Source organism: Tachypleus tridentatus, chromosome 6 (genome assembly GCF_004210375.1).
Source record: "Tachypleus tridentatus isolate NWPU-2018 chromosome 6, ASM421037v1, whole genome shotgun sequence".
Classification (NCBI taxonomy): Eukaryota; Metazoa; Arthropoda; class Merostomata; order Xiphosura; family Limulidae; genus Tachypleus; species Tachypleus tridentatus.
The window spans coordinates 31,273,382-31,292,912 of NC_134830.1; the positions used below are offsets into that span (position 1 = coordinate 31,273,382).

Sequence of the window (19,531 nt, forward strand, 5' to 3'; positions counted from 1 at the left end):
TAATTTACTTCTAAAATAATGGTTAACAGTGGCTTTTATTTTTTAATATGTAACTTGCAGTTTTTTTATGAATTTGTTACTTAATACAAAGCCAATTGGGATTTCTGACATGTGTAAGCTAGGAATGTTTTGTATCCGGTTTACATAAACCGGGAAGTTGTTCGCTGCTTTAGCGTGAAGTTAATATATTAATGTGTTTAGTTGAAACGTAAATGAAATATGAAGAAGAAATATGGGTAAATACCCTTTTAATCAAATAACGTACAATTCATACAAAAACTCCAAAAGGTTTTAATCATTTCGTTAAATGAAACGCTGATGAACACTACACACAAAGTATCCAACACTCCACGTCTTTTCTCTAACAGTTGCACAATCCATACGATATGTCCATGTACACAAGCTCGTGGTAACAAGTATAATGTTCAGAAATATCTTATACTGAAAGATTTCACAAAATACACGATAAATATTCAAGTACAAATTTCAAATAGGACCACTAGATTACAACCAACTGTTCCCCCCGGAAAACTTCCACTCCTCATTCAGCTTCTTACAAGAAGAGCCACACGAGAAGACTTGGTTGAATGACAAGTAGAAACTTATCGCTCAAAGATCGAGGTGTAAATTATCACTGAAGATGGAATACAACTTGTATGTCTTGTACTAAGAGCTTCACCTATAAGGCGAGATATGCAATTTCTAACATTTTAAAGCTCTGCTTCCAGAATCTCAGAACAAACGACTTTTCACTTATATAAAACAAGAATAAAAATACTGAGACTGTTAGATAAAGTTGGTTTTCTTTAATAGTGGACTACGAAACAAGTTACTACTTATCAGAATCAGCCAGCCAAGATTCAACCGTACACCTCCACTGTGAAAGTCGTGTCCAAACCGTGGGACCCATATTTCGGGATGTTACTGGTGAACACCTTTACGGACTTTCAGAACTCTGGTCATCCTACTTTACAACGTATAAAAATATTAGCTCCCACCCTCCCATTATAGCACACAAATTAAATATTTAGTTAACAAACTTGCACATTCCGACACGAATACAATTGGTTAACTCTGCACTTAGAAAGCCACCAAATCGTTCACCGTAAACCACTAAAGTTCATACTTTGATCAACTTAAGAAAATGTAAACATTGAACTATACCTGCTACATTAATAACCGATAATTCTATATTAAAAAAAAAAAAATAGACTAACTATATGTGATAACTACTACTAACAGTTGCACACAGCAGATATACTGCTGATGTTAAAAACACAGAACTGTTCTCCCAACTCCAAGATTCAAGCTGCAGAACTTGGCAACTACTGCATTAAACTTGTCACTTCCTACGAACAAGTTCCAAAATGGCGGGGAAATTCAGTGCCAATATTCAAATAAGATGCAGTTTACAGTAACAAAATGTTACCTTAATACAACTTGTAAAAGCCACGTATCTACAATTCTCTCTTCAGTCTTCACTAAGTTTTCAGAGTGACTATACATGAAACGTCTCAAACCTTCGTGGTTATTTCGTAGTCCGAGATTTATCCAGTGTTGAACCTATTCAAGTATTCTGAGAAGTTAAGTAAACAAATCCCCCCCCAAAAAAAATCAGGTATGTAGAAGTTAGTCTTTAAAATTACACAAATTCTACCCATTAGCTTTACACTGAGGTTTGTTAAAACAGTTAAACTTGCATGTTTTACAATAGCAAGAGTTACGGTGTTTTTTGCTTTTTATATAAAAACATTTGAAACAAGAAATACAGCACAATATACATTACTTGTTTATCCAGTTTAGTGGTAGTTTACACGTTACTATACTTAAGCCCATGCAAAAGATGTCGGGACACAATTTTCATGCACGACTACATTGAGAATTTTCTGTTGGTTCCAATTAAGGTGTATAATTGAAACAGAAGGTAGTACTTGGGAGGTTAAAAAAATGTGCATTCATCATCCATAATAGACATCTCCGTCCAACAATTTGCTTGCTGAGGCTGCGAGATCAGCATATCCTAATATTACGATCTTCAACAGTACGTGAATCTCAGTTGTTCACAAGTCTGCAGGTGAACGTCATTTTTTAAGACCTAATTCAGTGGAAGAAAAAAAAAACGCCACACACGCGAAAAGTATTTGCAGAGCACATAACTCTGAACTATTACTATGAATGAGATAGATCAACATTCTACTGCAGGTAATTCAAGTACGCTATGTTGAAGACAGTTACGAGTTACACTCGGATTATCCCTAACCTGTATAAAGTTCAGTTGACTAATCAAAGTAAGAAAGTATTAATCAGAGGCTGGTAACTAAGCGGAATCCTTCTAATTCAGCGGTTCTTAACCTTTTTCAGTGTTTGCACCCCTTTCAAATCAGTAATCATTTCTCGCACCCCCTGGAGAAATATAAAGCATACTCTTATGTAAAAATATAGATTTGCTTTAATTATTCATGGGCATCCTCGCACCCCTTGGGAATCATCTTCGCACCCCCTAGGGGTGCGGGGACACCTGGTTAAGAACCCCTGTTCTAATTACACGTTCGTTTAACATGCACTTAAATTAACCGAAATTACCTATTGGTCTAGACGTACCAATGGCACATGATCAAGGTTGGACGATCTTCCAGATACACGTCAGTAGTATGAAAAAAAGGGACGAAATTCCGACATCACCAAGAATTCATGTTGAAGAACCTGCGTGATATTTACCAAAAACACCTATTCCCTAGCAAGTTTTGCTAACGTTACTGTAACATATATTAACCTTCAGAAAAACATGTTCACCAATACAAAATGTTACCTTACTGCAGGTGTATCAACTACAAGTACTCTTCTTCGTTCTCAGGGTTGAGTTTGAATGACGAAACAGCATAATAAAAAACAATCATACATACGTGGCAAGCTCTTAAGGGTCTCATGGAGATTCTTCACTTTACTGAACCTATTTAAGTAATCAAGGTGCAAGTAAACCACTACCACCCTACCCACAGAACAAGGTAAAGGGCGGCATTTGTCTTAAGATACAGATCAGGTATGGAAATTGCCATTAAAATATCTATTGAGGCCAGACTGAATTTACGGTTTACGTTATCACTTCAGTTACAATAAACTCGTACAGCAAGTCTTGCACGGTATTCAGAGTAAAACTTTGAATGTAAATCTCTTTTGTAACTAACAAGGAATTAAACATTAGATGAAAAGTAAAAACGCAAAGTTGTTACCCCAAATACAGCTTACCCTATACAAGAGTCAGAATGTTACATTTACTCCAAACTAGGAACAGATGACTATTCTTCTACGACCATGGCGAATGAAATCCGTGACAGTAACTTCCGTTCTGCAATTGTACTTCAAAAAACAGAAAAAGCAACCCATCCCCAACAGTTCATCATCCTTACACAACGCACAAAATACGTGCAACTCATTTCGTAATTTGGACTTCCATCTTTTAACAATCTACAAAAACGAAAACGATGTAGTTAGTAGGAAAGTTACCTGTCCTTGCAGTACTTACACACTCCTTATGCAGTTAGTCATTTCGAGATTCTTTACCATCAAAAGGCAAAGTTAGATATTGTAGATTAATCTACAAGTACAACTGCAAGTACAGTAGAATCTATACATCAGTTGAACCTATTAAAAAACAAAACCAAAGTTTCTTTAATCCCACCTTTCCACCCTTGTTCGACAGCCTAGAGACTATATGCAAGTCAGTTGTAATTATAGTCGCATCACATATAGTAACACCTATACATAAAATGTTTAAAAAACATACGCCGAGTAAGTCTATCTTCACATTATCGTTTCGTTATTTTTTTGTGCAGATTTCGCCAGAGGGAAAAAGTGATTAACATATAGTCCTCTTCCAGAAATTACTACAGCAACAGATACATAGTTAGCACACGAGTGTTTGTCTTGAATCTTCCCCCACTAAAAACTTTTGGAAAAAAAACAGCAACAGATGATTAAACTAGCATCACATTATTACTATCGGATGTTTACTCAAAAACATTTACGTTTATCGTTACAATAAATTTAGAATTATCATATTTGCATCTACACGATAACTCTTCAGCCCTATTTCTTTTTTTAAATAAGAATATGCAATTACTATATCAAACTGATATTTCACTAATGTTTTCTTAAAATTTGCCATTCATCGTTGCCTTTACGTCGCCTCTGGTTGTTCTTCTAATCTCCGAAGTTCTCGTCTACCTTCCGTTCAAAATCCGCTTTCACGCCCTTCAACCGTACTATTCGAAACTCTCTCAAGTCGTCTACTACGTCACGAGGCACAAAAAACGCCTTAAATAGCACTCATGGGCCTTTTCACTGTATTCTAGTGCAACAAATAGAGAATATAGCTCTCATATTCTGACGCAAAGTTTTAATTTTCAGATCTTTATTAAGCACCAAACGTATTTAAGAGTAATAAACATTTGTTTTTATAAAAGGTTAAAGGGAAATTGTGTAACATGCTTAACGAAAAGTCAAAAGAGCATTCTAGAAATTTTGCGGAAGTACACAACCATATAACACCTATTATGTAACCTTTATATTGCGATATAATATCCCGTAGCGCCATCTATTATCTCGAATATTGTTTTCAATAACAAAGAGAAATATCCTGATGCATTACAGCCCCATCTATCAGAAAGAATGTTCTTTATAAAAATATAAAAAGGAAAATCCTGAAGTATTAAGTTTAAGTTTTCCCGATATACAAGTCCAAACTATTTAAAAGTTGTCTTTTAAACAATTTAAAGTTATAATCAAATATATTAAAATCTAGTTGATTGTAAACTTGTTTAGACCTTGCCCTACGTGTTCAAAATTACGAAGAAAGCTATTTCAAATATTTGATTAATTTAAAAATTATAACCAAAACTCAATCAACGAGAAAATGAACATACTTTTTAAATTTAAGTTTACTCGATAAAATCGGAAAAAAAGCAATATTACTTGTGTGTTTATTTCGGAAATATAGCTCGTTATGACAAAAATCACACAAAGTTCACACTTCTACTTTTGCTTGTAATAATTCACCATATGACAATACAAACAAATCCACAACTCGCAATGATTTCAAAATTTATTCTTTTTCAGTACAAGTACATTTAGTATTTCTTTCCCTTCGTACATTTTGTTTTACATATTAAACCATGTATTGTTCTTCTTGATGACAAAAAAAACCACTTGAAACAAAAATGTATCTCGGAATGGTTAACTTGAAAATGTCCTTAAAAGATTGAAACGTTGTCCTATGCTTTATTAATAAAAATGTTAAAACGCATACCAGCCATGTTTTGTTTGTTTTATAATCTGTTATGGTATATACTTACCTGCAAAAACATGTTAGCATACATCGTAACATTGAAAGTGAATAAAACAGGTCAGCAATTAGTTTCACTTTGTTTAGTGTAATTATTTATTTTTTAAAATAAATTCAAGCAATGACATGAAAAATAAAATTATTTCGTTATTTTATACAACCTATTATTTATGAGTTCGTAAAGATAATATATATTATAAAACTGCACCACAACTTTAATTATATCATGTTATACCTTTAATTTGTTTATCAGTTCTTTTTAACATAAATTTGGTTTTATACCTGACCCATAGGAGCATGCTTATAATCAAGTTAAATTTCTCAATTTACACAAATACATGCTGTTACGCAGTGATAAGATGACGCAACGTGCAGTCTCCTGTTCCTGTTACCAAATATTACGTAGGGTGAGTCGTATTCTGTCCACATTGCGGCACAAAATGATCAACTAAATCTACTGTAGCTAAAACTACTTTCCGATGTCATGCACTGCAACGAGGGAAGGCAACATGCGTGAAGTACTGACAATAAAGTAATCAGGTGACCAAGGACTTACGACTAACCCGAGGTTTTTATTATTATTATTTTGAGACAGAAAACCCTGACCAAAACAGAATAACAGGACTGATCCGCCGCCAGGCTCTACTGCAGCCCACACCTGAACTTGTAGACCAGAGTAGAATTACAATTATTTTTTTTCCAACTGATATGCTTGCCCGGAATAGCCTACGACAACGTTTCTCCTCCTCCATGTTTATTACTAAACGCAAAAAGTGAAAAACTCAGATTGAAATAGCTCACATTTCCAAGCTATTGGCAACGTAGATAAGAAAACTGTACTGATTCGAGAATGAACAGGGCCTACGCTTAACTTTTTTAAGAAGTCAACAGAGCCCACAGAACAAGTATTTTTAGGGGTCAATCCTGTAGTTCATTTAAAATATACTCTATCGTGGAAATTCTTATGAAAATTACGGAATAGAAAATTTTATGTAAATTAAAAAAAATGTAACAGAATTTATTTTCTTGTGAATTCGTACTTCATAAAATATGTACAAGTCAAACCATTTTATTTTTTTCAAACCACTTATTTTAATTCACACATGGTCTTTAATTTCTCCCTGAAGCATGGCATAACAGTAACTTTCTGTTTCACTTTGAAGAAAATCTTTACATCACTGTCAGTGTAATCTAATTTTGTTCCTATACAACCCTTTACCATCTAGTTGATATGTATTTGTGAATAATACGTCAAACACATTTAGTGGAGAGATGCTAAAATCATAACATTTACATTACCACAGACTTTATAGCAATTAGTTTTTTCATATCTTGAAACAGTTGTTAATTAGTTGTTCGTGAATTTGAATTTGTAATAAGCAAATTTCTAAAATTAACAACATATGGAAAATATGTAAAGAGCTCTAAAATGGCTAGGTAATGGTGAATTAAATTTATATTGATGTCCTTTTCTAATCAAAATAAATAATGAAGGTATTTATTTTGAGGATCATCCACATTGTGTGTGTGTGTGTGTGTACCGTTTTTATTCGTTTATAAGACGACTCGCTTATAAGACGGGTCCCAACTTCACCTGAGAGATTGTCGATATTCTGTTTAGACTCGTTTATAAGACGAAGGAAGGAAAGCAGGTAACGAGAGAAAAGTGAAAAAAATGGAAATTAATAGAAACCTAATTTTGGGTTTCGTATACGATATTTTGATTTCAGATTAGAAGGAGAAAAATAGGAGAGATAGAAAAGTGAAAATAAATGAATAAATCCAAACTCGGTGTTCAAGCGTTTAATGGAATTTCATCAACTATTTTATTTACTGTATGATAAATATTCATATTTAAAACACATAACAAAGAACAATCTAACGCACAAAACTTATCACAACATATTTCAGTATCAAAGTACGTTTATGCTAACTTTTAAACCACATTTCTTCAAAGTATTAAAAGAGTTTACGCAAACTGCACTTTAATAGAACACAGCAAATCAGTATGCAAGTTATGAAATTCAAAAGCCTTCAAATTATTCGTTGTCGCTATCTCCAAACAGTTCATAAAACTGCTCCTCGGACAATCCATCATCGTAGAGGTCACATTCCTCCGTGTTCTCCTCCTGCTCTACGTCATCTCTGCCGCCGATAAACTCACTGAAAAGTTCATCATCCTCACTGCCGTCAATGGAATTCGAAATTCCGCATTTGAGAAACGATCTGCACAGTTCTGAGTGAACTAAATTTATTTTCTATGTCTGTAGACCTCGCCTATAAGACGAGCCCCCCAATTTGAGCCCGAAATCTCGAGGAAAAATCCCCGTCTTATAAGCGAGTAAACACGGTATATATTACCATACTGTACTTTGTACTTAGAAGAAGAGCCCACGCGTGATAGACCAGTGTTGCCTGAAGATATTCAAGGTCGCGGAGAACACGTCATAAAACTTGCACAAACATCACGATAATCGCCTAAAGTTAAACATTTTCTTAAATGATGAAAAATGTTTACTGATGATGCGAAAAAAGGTACAGGAGAGAAAATTAAATGGGGGGGGGGAGGTAACGGAGCAATGAACATGAAGAAGAAAAAGAGGAAAAGATGTTACAGGTTCGACTCCCGGGAAAGAAATATTAACTGGTTGCATACGTTATGGCGAAGACAGTTTACTGATATGAACAGCCCGTAACAGTTCCGATCTCTCTCGGAATCGGGATTTGGTCGTTTGAAACCTTAGAGTGTCAAGCGAGTTTGACCTGTATTCCACCCCCATGAGCTCTGTTGTTAGAATCGGGGCCAGTCAATAACGTATCCTAACAAACGAGACAGTATTGAACTCTGTTGTTAGAATCATGGTCGGTCCATAACGTATCCTAACAAACGAGACAGTATTGAGCTCTGTTATTAGAATTAGGGCCAGTTCATAACGTATCCTAACAAACGAGACAGTAATGAGCTCTGTTATTAGAATTAGGGCCAGTCCATAACGTATCCTAACAAACGAGACAGTAATGAGCTCTGTTATTAGAATCAGGGCCAGTCCATAACGTATCCTAATAAACGAGACAGTAATGAGCTCTGTTATTAGAATTAGGGCCAGTCCATAACGTATCCTAACAAACGAGACAGTATTGAACTCTGTTGTTAGAATCATGGTCGGTCCATAACGTATCCTAACAATCGAGACAGTATTGAGCTCTGTTATTAGAATTAGGGCCAGTCCATAACGTATCCTAACAAACGAGACAGTATTGAACTCTGTTCTTAGAATCATAGTCGGTCCATAACGTATCCTAATAAACGAGACAGTAATGAGCTCTGTTATTAAAATCAGGGCCAGTCCATAACGTATCCTAACAAACGAGACAGTAATGAGCTCTGTTATTAGAATTAGGGTCAGTCCATAACGTATCCTAATAAACGAGACAGTAATGAGCTCTGTTATTAAAATCAGGGCCATCCCATAACGTATCCTAACAAACGAGACAGTAATGAGCTCTGTTATTAGAATTAGGGTCAGTCCATAACGTATCCTAATAAACGAGACAGTAATGAGTTCTATTGTTAGAATCAGGGTCAGTCCATAACGTATCATAACAAACGAAACAGTAATGAGTTCTGTTATTAGAATCAGGGTCAGTCCATAACGTATCCTAACAAACGAAACAGTAATGAGTTCTATTGTTAGAATCAGGGTCAGTCCATCGAAAAATATATTGAAACTTTGCCTTTTAATTTCTTTTTAAAGGGAGCCCAGTTTTCCTACTTGTAGCATGGATGCACGATTAACGGACTGTTATGTAATTTTTTGTGCTGATATAGTAATAGGGAAGTAATAACACGAAATAAACAATGGATTGTAAATGAAAACTTCGCACAATGTGATTTATGTTTAATTTTTGAATTGTATGGAAAATACTGGTGTTGTGGTATGTATTATTAGCCACATAATACCCTGATCTCTCTCTCTGTTTTTTGAGAAACCTACTCGCTTCATTCGAGGGTCAGTATATAGAAAAATATATCTTTCCTGGGCTGGTTTTAATTTCATTTGTGGTCCTACTTGCAGAGGCATACTGCCAAACCTGTAAGAACGTAAATTCAGTGGGACTTGACGGTTCATGGTATTAGGGTAGTCAGTAGTAAGATTTTTGAGAAAAAGTACTCATCTGTTCTATCTTAACTTCTCTTTAACTAATCTTTAAGAGCTACTTGTCTAAGTGTGTATGTGTACCAGTTACAACCATTTCTCTGTGGTTTGTGTGCGGCGGTGTTTGGTGTTTCCAACTTGAAGGGAGGAGAGAGTGATACGAACAGAGAATGTTATAATATAGACTCACTAGGTTTGTTCACACAATGTTACTAAATGTTTTCTTTGCCTTCCCTTATTGCTTTTGTGAAATAATCCCCTGACCTTAATTTTACCTTATGAGACACTTAGGCTTAAATAGCCAGATCGTAGACCATAAGAATTTTATATTCATGCTCTAAATTAGAACACTTTATAGAACACCCACCTGCGCCTGCCCGACTACTTCTTAACCGAATAATGGGATATGACTGTAACTTTTAGAATACCTTACAGCTGAAAGTGGAATATAAAATATCGCTCAAATGATGAATAGGTACATTATCAGTTTTTGTTGATATAATACGCTTCTGTATACATGGATTCATTAAATTAGCTGCATGACCTACTGAGTTATTCTTTTAGTTTTGACTTTTTGTGTGTAACTCGGTGATAATGATAATTCCTGTTCTATTTTAGTGAATAGTTACATTGTAGAATATTTCCGCTCTGTTCACCATGGGAAATACAATCCCGGATTTCACCATTGTAAATACTCATACGTACTGTTGACCCACTGATAGACAATTGTAATTGTCAACAACAACATATGACGAGCGTTTGCGTTGTTGCAAATAACTAGGTATTTCTGTAAAATACTTTTCACAAATTTCTTTCCATGACGGGTGTCTAACCCTTCGCCACATAATGGTAAATTCCGAAATTTCCATCGTGTGTTCGTTAGAACGCTCGACTCGCAATCCGAGACTCGCCAAATAAAAGCTCATCACTGAATATGATTTTCAGCTGTGGAAGCGTTATAATGCGACGGCCAATCTCCCTCTTCGTTGGTAAAAAGTAAATAACTTAAGTGTCAGACGCATCCCCGTCGCGCCAAACATGCTCGCCCTTTCAGCCGTGGGAGCGTTATAAAGTGACGGTCGATTCCATTATTCGTTGGTAAAAGAGTAGACCAAGAGTTGGCGGTGGGTGGTGATGACAAGTTGCCTTCCCTCTAGTCTTACACTGCTAAATTAGAGACGGCTAGCACAGATAACCCTCGAGTAGCTTTGTGCGAAATTCAACAAACAAACAAACTTGGGATACAAGAATCATCAAAAGAAAAAAGACCTGCCGTAAGTTGTCTGTCTGATGCAACGGGGATTCGAACCCACGACCCTGAGATTAGAAGTTAAACGCTTTAACCAAGTTAGCCATGCCGGGCTTTTAGTGTGTGTACCAGTCTATTGTATACAAAATTCATTACTGTCATTCTTGCATTACTGTTAGTCATTCTAACGGACAAATAAGGAATAATATATTCTGAACGCATCACGTGAACTGCCAGTGGAAAATACCGTTGTCTTCTTTCGCAGAGCATATTCAACTTTGCAGAAATATTTTCTACGAGTAGGGATAAATTATGTCATAGATGAATGAATCAGAACAATAGATAACTGGAGTGTAAGAAACTTAGTTACCTTTATGATTAATGTTTTGTGTTACATACATTTACAAACAAGAAATGTATATAACACATTTTAATGTTTGTTGTTAAGCGCAAAGCTACACAATGAGCAGTTTGTACTCTGCCTATCATAAGTATCGAAACCCATAAGAGTACGTGTACTACCAGTTGGGAATTAATTATCTATAGGACAGATATATATAAAGGGTATATAAAGTCGTTTATATGTTTACGCGAAAACCTTTGTAAACTGTAAAAAAGAAAGAAAACCAATCTCACATCTGGAAGCCAGACTCGACGAGTAAATCAACTTATTCTACAGGGTGGCCCGTAAGTTCCTACCCATCCATATGTTATTATGTTATATTCAATTACAAATGTATTATAAATTTGTTTCTTTTTTTGTCGGAGAAATATGGCCGATGTAAGCCTATTTACACTTGAAGAGTGTATTGTGACAAGTAAGTGGGTACATGAGTGCAGCGAGAATGAGGTACAGCACACAGATACACTGGATACATAAGATATATGGATGGGTAGGGACTTACGGGCCACCCTGTATTATTCGGTACTTTATTATCATGTATATTTGAGTCATGGTTGAATTATTTTCTTTTGATTTTCCCTTTTTGGTTTAAGTTATTTTTTAGTTAACAAATTATGTATATTAGGGGAAGGCTGCTGGTTTAAAGGTCTAACTGAAGTACAGAGTATCAAATAATTGTGAGTCCTTAATATACATCCAACTGATTTACGTGTTTTAACCGTTATTTTAAGTCTTTTTTTGCCCTTCCTGAAAGACCTTGCCAGCATATGATTTGGTGAATAATTCTTAACAGTCCAAACCTTTACAGTGGACGGTTCTGCTGGCTGACTACCTTATATCTGGTATGTAGTTTAATATTAGGGTTGTAGATAGCTATACACATTTGCCATAAATACGGAATACAAATTGTAATCACGACATTCATTCCAATAAAATATTACAGAACATTTCGATTTTGCTGAATCTTGTATGTCAATATGTGATTTCTATAATATAAAAATCTTATCTATCAATGTATTTATAACATTTTTTAGTTGCAAAAAGCTTAGATTGTTTTTCAAATTTACATAGTTCACAGAAACAACAACAATGGAAACAATCAACAAGTTTGTACAATAAACATTCACGCAACAACTGCTAAAGGACGTTATAAATCTTCACAACCAATTGTTTTACAATTTTATTCAAGAGATGGCAGCACATATCAAACCTTGTTTGTGAAGACGAAAGCGATATGATAGTTGGGAAGCAGTTGTGAAAACGTGCAGTTTATCATAAATATCTATTATATAGATCATTGGTTCCTAATATGTGGTACGCGTACCCTTATTGGTACACAATAATCTTTGAAAACGGTAATAATAAAAAAAAGAACGCTCCAAATTGGAGGGCAATCTCGTTAAGTTACAATTTTCTATTGTCCAGTAGACCTTGCTCACGTCGTTTTGACTTACACTTAGCTTATTTTCTTGGATGACTCTTCAACGTGACATTTTCTTAATACTACGATATACTATGCATATTAAAGTAGAAATTTCGTCATCGTAGTATTGCATTAGTTTTAGTTAAGAATAATAAATACCCCAAAGTGTCTCTAGTTTAGAATATTTCGGCTAATCATAATACATTAAGGTAATATATCTACATACATCACGCTAATATTCCCTAAGAAGTGATTGGAGTTTTGAAATTCATTTGACCAATAAAACGTGTAATATTAGCCTTCTTGGTTGAGCTATAAATAATTCAAAGCAAAAAAAACACAATAAATATATATTTTTTAATTCAGCGCAAAGATAGATGAAGGATATCTACGTTAGCCATCCCTAATTTAGCAGTGTAAGACATGAGAGGAGGCAGTTAGTCATCACCACCCACCGCTAACTCTTGGGCTACTCTTTTACCAACGAATCGTGGGATTTGATGGACATAATAACGCCCCCACGGCTAAAAAGGCGACCATGTTTGGTGCGACGGGGATGCGAACCCTCGACCCTCAAATTACGAGTCGCACGCCTTAACCCACCTGGCCATGCCGGGCCGACTTTTGTAATATGTAGATTTTTTATGTATAATTTTTGATAGCAACATATTTGATTTTCCACTTATAAGCAGGCCCGGCATGGCCAGGTGGTTAAGGCACTCGACTCGTAACCTGAGGGTCGCGGGTTCGAGTCCTGGCACACCAAACATACTCACCCTTTCTGCCGTTGGGGCGTTATAATGTGCGGTCAGTTCCACTATTCGTTGGTAAAAGAGTAGCCCAAGAGTTGGCGGTGGGTGGTGATGACTAGCTGCCTTCCCTTTAGTCTTAAACTGCTAAATTAGGGACGGCTAGTACAGATAGCTCTCGAGTAGCTTTGTGCGAAATTAAAAACAAACGAACAAACAATACGTCAGAAAACCTTATGTAACTGGCTCACTCCTTAAATTCCACCTCTCATTAAACGTGAACTTAAGTCTAAAATTCGGCGTTCAACGTGGCATGTTGCAGATGGTCCACCGTGAATAGTTTTTCACTTGGACAAAAAAAAAAAAAAAATCCCATTTCCACCAAGACGAGGCTATTCCATCTACATTTAGTTTTCCAAAGACAGCTTTTGTGTAACACACATAGGTAATTCATCAAAGTAAAAATATAATAATTTACAACAGTCGCATAATAAGCGTAGTTTTCCGGTCCGGAGCCTACTATGTGTATTGTATGTAGCTCGTGTTCCACATCACGTGCTGTCATATTTCACATTCTCGTGATTCGCCACCAGGTGTGCGTCATCACCAAGTTATTTCGAAACGCTGTGCTTGTTTTCGCATCTTGTCCTAACCACTGTTTGTATTCCAAGTGACATCAATACGGTAACATTTTACAGTTAAAATACAATAAGTTAAAGTAACTGTATACTATTTTTGTTTTTTTATGCGATGTGAATGAATAACACCTAGACAATGCTAACCTACTAAGAGACCATAACGATGGAGTAGGTATTCAACACGAGTATATGTAAGATGAAAGCTGTTACAATAACATGTACAGTAACTTTTTATACATACAGACTCCATGTCTGGTGTTTTTGTGAATAAACATTTGACGTAATACCATGTTTCAAAAATACACAAAATTTTATTCAAACGTTGAGGAAAAGAGGATACATTTGGTATTCCCGGAGAGAACATGGTTCTTTTATCTTATTTTTATTTGGTTGAATTTTTAAAATTAAACCATTTTTTTCACAAAACAATTATGAGAAGAAACAACTTTAACAGTGTAATTTGATCGCTAGTTAATGTATGGATCTTATTAAAAATGTTAATTTTTAAAGATTTTGCTTCTTTCAGAAACTTCGCGCAAAGCTGCACAAAGGCCTCCATGTGCACAGTTGTCCCAATACTGAGCTTATGCAGACTAGAGGGTAAAGTTAGCTAGTCAACAGCACCCTTGGATTTTTCTTGTTTGGCCTATTAATGGGATTTAACTGTCACCCACGATCTCCAAGCACGTAGCTCGTGTTTGTTTTTGCAACAATATTTCGAACCATGAACCCTCAGATTCGTAGTGCGGGCACACTGTCCATTGCTTGTCATTACCTCTTCTGTTATTGTGAGAAACCAGCTTAATGAATGAAAACAGAAGTATCGTTTATCAAAGAACGGACCGAGGAAGAAAGGTTTCGTTGTTGTTTGCTTACACTAACATAAAATATTATTTGTGAAGCCTAAGCAGAATATATGTAACACAATATCGCATAAATGAAACCGATAGATAGACTTTAAACAGATCAGAAGTAAAACATGTTTTACTTGTTAGACGATATACATACCTCAAACGCTTCATGCGTATAACGACTTTCTTGACCGACCATCAACATCTACCCTTGCCAAGCGTGTCTTTCCATTTTTTTTCACGACACAACATTATTTATGTGATAATTCCATCTTCGTAGGTCATGGTCTATCGGTGGGACAGCTATAAGTTTAAGTGCTTAAAACACTAAAATCCTGGATTTGAATCCCCTCAGTAGACACAGTAGATAGTTTTGCTATAAATAAAAACAACAAACCACCCAAGGACAACTACTCCCATAAACTCTTAAAACTGCGAGAGACTATTTCAAAACACACTCCATGGCTCCCCATATGGACAACACTTTGCATTCGAGGTATTTGCTCTGCTGCAACGTTTCTTAAATCAGAGAACCTATATATAGGTGTCCAACTCAAAGGACGGACAGGGCCCCTGAAAACTCCAATTTTTGTCAGTGAGTTTATATACTCTATTATACGGACTTAGATTTTTCTTTCCTCCCACTTGACAACAAAGTTGGGCATTCCCGAATCGAGTGCAACAACATTAGTACGTAGCTCACAATAAAATCCAAACAAATCACACAAATGATCTCAATAAAAAAATATGAGCATTTAAATACTGTAACTGTTTATGTAATCACCACAAATGTAACTGTTTTTAAGTATGTAATAACCACAAATGTAACTGTTTATGTAATCACCACAAATGTAACTGTTTTTAAGTATGTAATAACCACAAATGTAACTGTTTATGTAATCACCACAAATGTAACTGTTTTTAATTATGTAATAACCATAAATGTAACTGTTGTTGATTATGTAATAACCACAAATGGAGCCAGAAAATTTGATTGTTTAAAAAAAATTATGATTTCCGGTTTTGTTTGATTACCGCTGTCCCACCGGGGACTGAGGGTCGCGGGTTCAAATCCCCGTCACAGCAAACATGCTCTCACTTTCAGCCGTGGAGGCGTTATAATGTGAAGGCCATTCCCACTATTTGTTGGTAAAAGAGTAGCTCAAGAGGTGGAGGTGGGTGGTGATGACTAGCTGCCTTTCCTCTAGTCTTACACTGCTAAATTAGGGACGGCTAGCGCAGATAGCCCTCGTGTAACTTTGCGCGAAATTCAAAACAAATCACAAACCAAACTCACCAGGAGGTCCTTAGTATACTAAATTACTAGAGAATGGTGTATCATTGAATATATTCTTAGTTGCGTAATCACGTCAGTAGGCTTACCCCTGTAGCTTTAATGGCTATTTAAATTAAACATTTTTCGTGAATTTTCTGCACATTTTGAGAAAGTAATTTAAAGTAATTTAATGTGTTTAAAAAATTAACAGAATAACTTTATTCGTTTTCTCCCGACTGCTTCACTAAAACATGTAAAACTAGTAAACTCTTCAAAAATAAAATTTGAAACGGAGCTTACGAGGTCTGTTCAAAAAATACGCGGACTGACGTCATAAAACAAAATGTACTTTATTTAGAAGTTACAGGTCTGAGACCCCTTCAAAGTACTCTCCTCTCCAACGCACACACTTATCCCAACGGTGTTTCCACTTGTTGAAACAGTCCTGGTACGCTTCTTTGGTAATGTCCTCCAGCTCCTTCGTCGCATTTGCCTTAATCTCGGGAATCGTCTTAAATCTTCTTCCTTTCAAGGGTCTTTTGAGTTTGGGGAACAAGAAAAAATCGCAAGGAGCAAGGTCAGGTGAGTAGGGGGTGGGGTGGGGAAGAACAGTGATTGAGTGTTTGGCCAAAAACTCACGAGTTCCGAGGGCTGAATTGCGCTGCAACGCGGTGCATCTTCAATTTTTCTGTCAAAATATCGTAACAAGATCCAACTGATATCACACACTCTTCAGCAAGCTCCCTGATAGTCAGATGTCGATTTGCCCGCACCAGGGTGTTGATTTTGTCGACGTGTGGGTCGTCAGTTGACGTGGAAGGACGTCCAGGACGCTCATCATCTTCAATGGACTGTCGACCATCCTTACAACGTTCATGCCACTTGAAACATGCCGTACGCTTCATAGCAACATCACCGTAAGCCGTGTTAAGCATAGCAAAAGTTTCAGTTGTAGATTTTTCAAGTTTAACACAAAATTTCACAGCAAGTCGTTGCTCCTTCAGGTCATTCATTTTGAAATCCACCAAACGATAAAATCGCACTTCACTTAAAACCGCGTAGCTAATACATAAATGAAGATATCTGCAATCGGGAAATGGCGTCGTAATCAGCTGATCTGTGCAAACCTAGCGACACCAAGCGGATTCCCCTGGAACCAACTGGAGCCACGCAATTCAAACAGTCCGCGTATTTTTGAACAGCCCTCGTATGTTAAAAAATACTCTTATTTTTCGAAATCAGTATAACAGGCATTAATATCCAAAGGCATTAATAATTATAATAGAGTCCTAAAAATATACAATGTATGATCTGAAGACGTGTCATGTTGCTTATAATTTCTATTATAATTATTTCAACAATTGACAGTCAAATTGTTAGCTTCAGTTAAGATATTTTCCAAAGTAACAAAACTATCACTCCATTTAGAATGATCTATTACATTATAGAGAAGAAAATAAATTAGCTGAGTCATACCTTAAGAATCTTTTTAATTATTCTTTACAAATATTATGTTTTCGAATAGATTCACTGAAATAACACGTTTTGCTAAGCACCAGCACGACAGAAGTAACGTAATTGATATTTTCGCAATCTCTTGAATATTTTGCAACTATTAAATCATGCTGTGACCGTAATAGTTGGATAATGTTTTTGACACGCGAAGTTTGACGTTTCATTTTACTTGTTTGCTTGCTTTTTAATTTTGCGCAAAGCTACACGAGAGCTATCTGCGTCAGCCGTCCCTAAGTTAACAGTGTAAAACTAGAAGGAAGGCAGCTAGTCATCACCACCCACCACCAACTCTTGGACTACTCTTTTACCAACGAATAGTGAAATTGACCATCACATTATAACTCCCCCACGGCTGAAAGGGCGAGCATGTTTGGTGTGACGGGGATTCAAACCCGCAACCCTCAGATTACAAGTCGAACGCCTTAACTCATCTGGCCATGCCGGGCCTTAAACGAAATACAGATATGTGGTATAGCTATACAGGAAAGATAATCCAGATGAAATAATTGTCGGCTCAGTGTACGTTTATTCGTATTTTACACACACATCTTTTAGCCATTCTAAAAGTCCGAGACTATGTTTTTTAACAAGCTTCTCTAAAATTTAGTTATTTTTGTTTTGTTTTTACCTTTCAGTGATACAATCACACCTAAAATCTTTTGTATTTGGCAGATCTTAAATATGATATATATATATATATATATATATAGTGAAATTAAATAAATACATTTAAATGAAGCCAACTAAGTAAACAAAATCATGAGGAAGGACTGCGTTAAAAACAGCAAATCCCAACCTTTGATTAATTATATTATAACCATACATTTTAAAACTAAAACAAAACACATTAGAATTAAACAAAATACGCTGCATATTTTCAAAAGGATCCTATGGTACAAGCTACAACGAGGGATTATAAAATGTATCCTAGGTAGATGGTGTATCCACACTGCAATGTAGGTCCTACGTCCGCAATCACCTCCAAAACCTAAGATACATTTACAAAAATGTCTCCCTTCGTGCTCAGTGCTATTAAAATGTTTAAAAGCATGTTATTTTCTTATTAAAACTCTGAGATGAGTTAAGTACAGAAATTTTCACCATTATATCCAGTAGGAAAGACTGCAATCAGGTATTTGTTTGTTTGCAATCAAGCACAAAACTACACGATGGGCTAAGCTTAAAAGTATACCACAGTCATTGAAATTTCTAGTGGTATAAATCCGCAGGCGTACTTCTGTGCTACAAGAGGGCACTTAGCCGCAAGGTGGAGCCCACGAAAAACTACACTTGACCCACAAGATAACGTTCTCTGTAATCAACCAAAATCAACTGATAATAACTGATGTAAAGTGATATTTTCAGTATTGTCTCTGTTATCAAGACTTTGATTCACTCATAAAGATATGTTCAAAATACCACAGTTTGATTGTTTTCTTAAATTCTCTAACTCATGAATCATTCAGAGGTTAGTGACTGAATCCATTTATATGATTTTAAATGAAAAAAACAACAACATGGGTTTACTGCAGGTAACATAACTGTGACCACGATCTTAAGGTAGCGATACGACAAAACCTGTGTAGAAAATAATTGGAATGAGATAGCAAACAAGTTGTGGAGAAAAAAAAACACACCAACAACTCGACAAAAAAGAAACGACAATATTTCTTTTCATAGCCACTCGGTAACTTGGTTACTGGCTTGTAAAATGTTATGCATGACGATAGTGAGAAAAGCACTTTTTAAAAAGAAATGTGGCGTAAATCTAACCAAGTCTGAATAATGTAAAATGTATAATAACAGGAAGAAATACCATGACTCATTCAAATGAAATCAACGAGAACTAAGAATTTTCCTTAGCCAAAGTTACATAAAAAAAGACGTTATTAAACGAAAGTTAGGAGTTAATAAATTTAGCATAAAAAT

At 35.8% G+C, this 19,531-nt stretch overlaps 1 long non-coding RNA gene across 3 annotated transcripts; it reads right to left on the reverse strand.

Moving 5' to 3' along the window:
• Positions 1–231: 231 nt before the first annotated feature.
• On the reverse strand, positions 232–4,566 carry LOC143252184 (uncharacterized). 3 transcript variants are annotated; one of them, XR_013028872.1, is made up of 2 exons: positions 1,430–4,566; positions 232–679 (listed from the first exon to the last, which is right to left on the reverse strand). It is a non-coding gene; the product is annotated as an uncharacterized LOC143252184 (long non-coding RNA). The 3 variants fall into 3 exon arrangements; XR_013028871.1 differs by having other exon boundaries at positions 232–964; XR_013028870.1 differs by having other exon boundaries at positions 232–967.
• Positions 4,567–19,531: the final 14,965 nt, after the last annotated feature.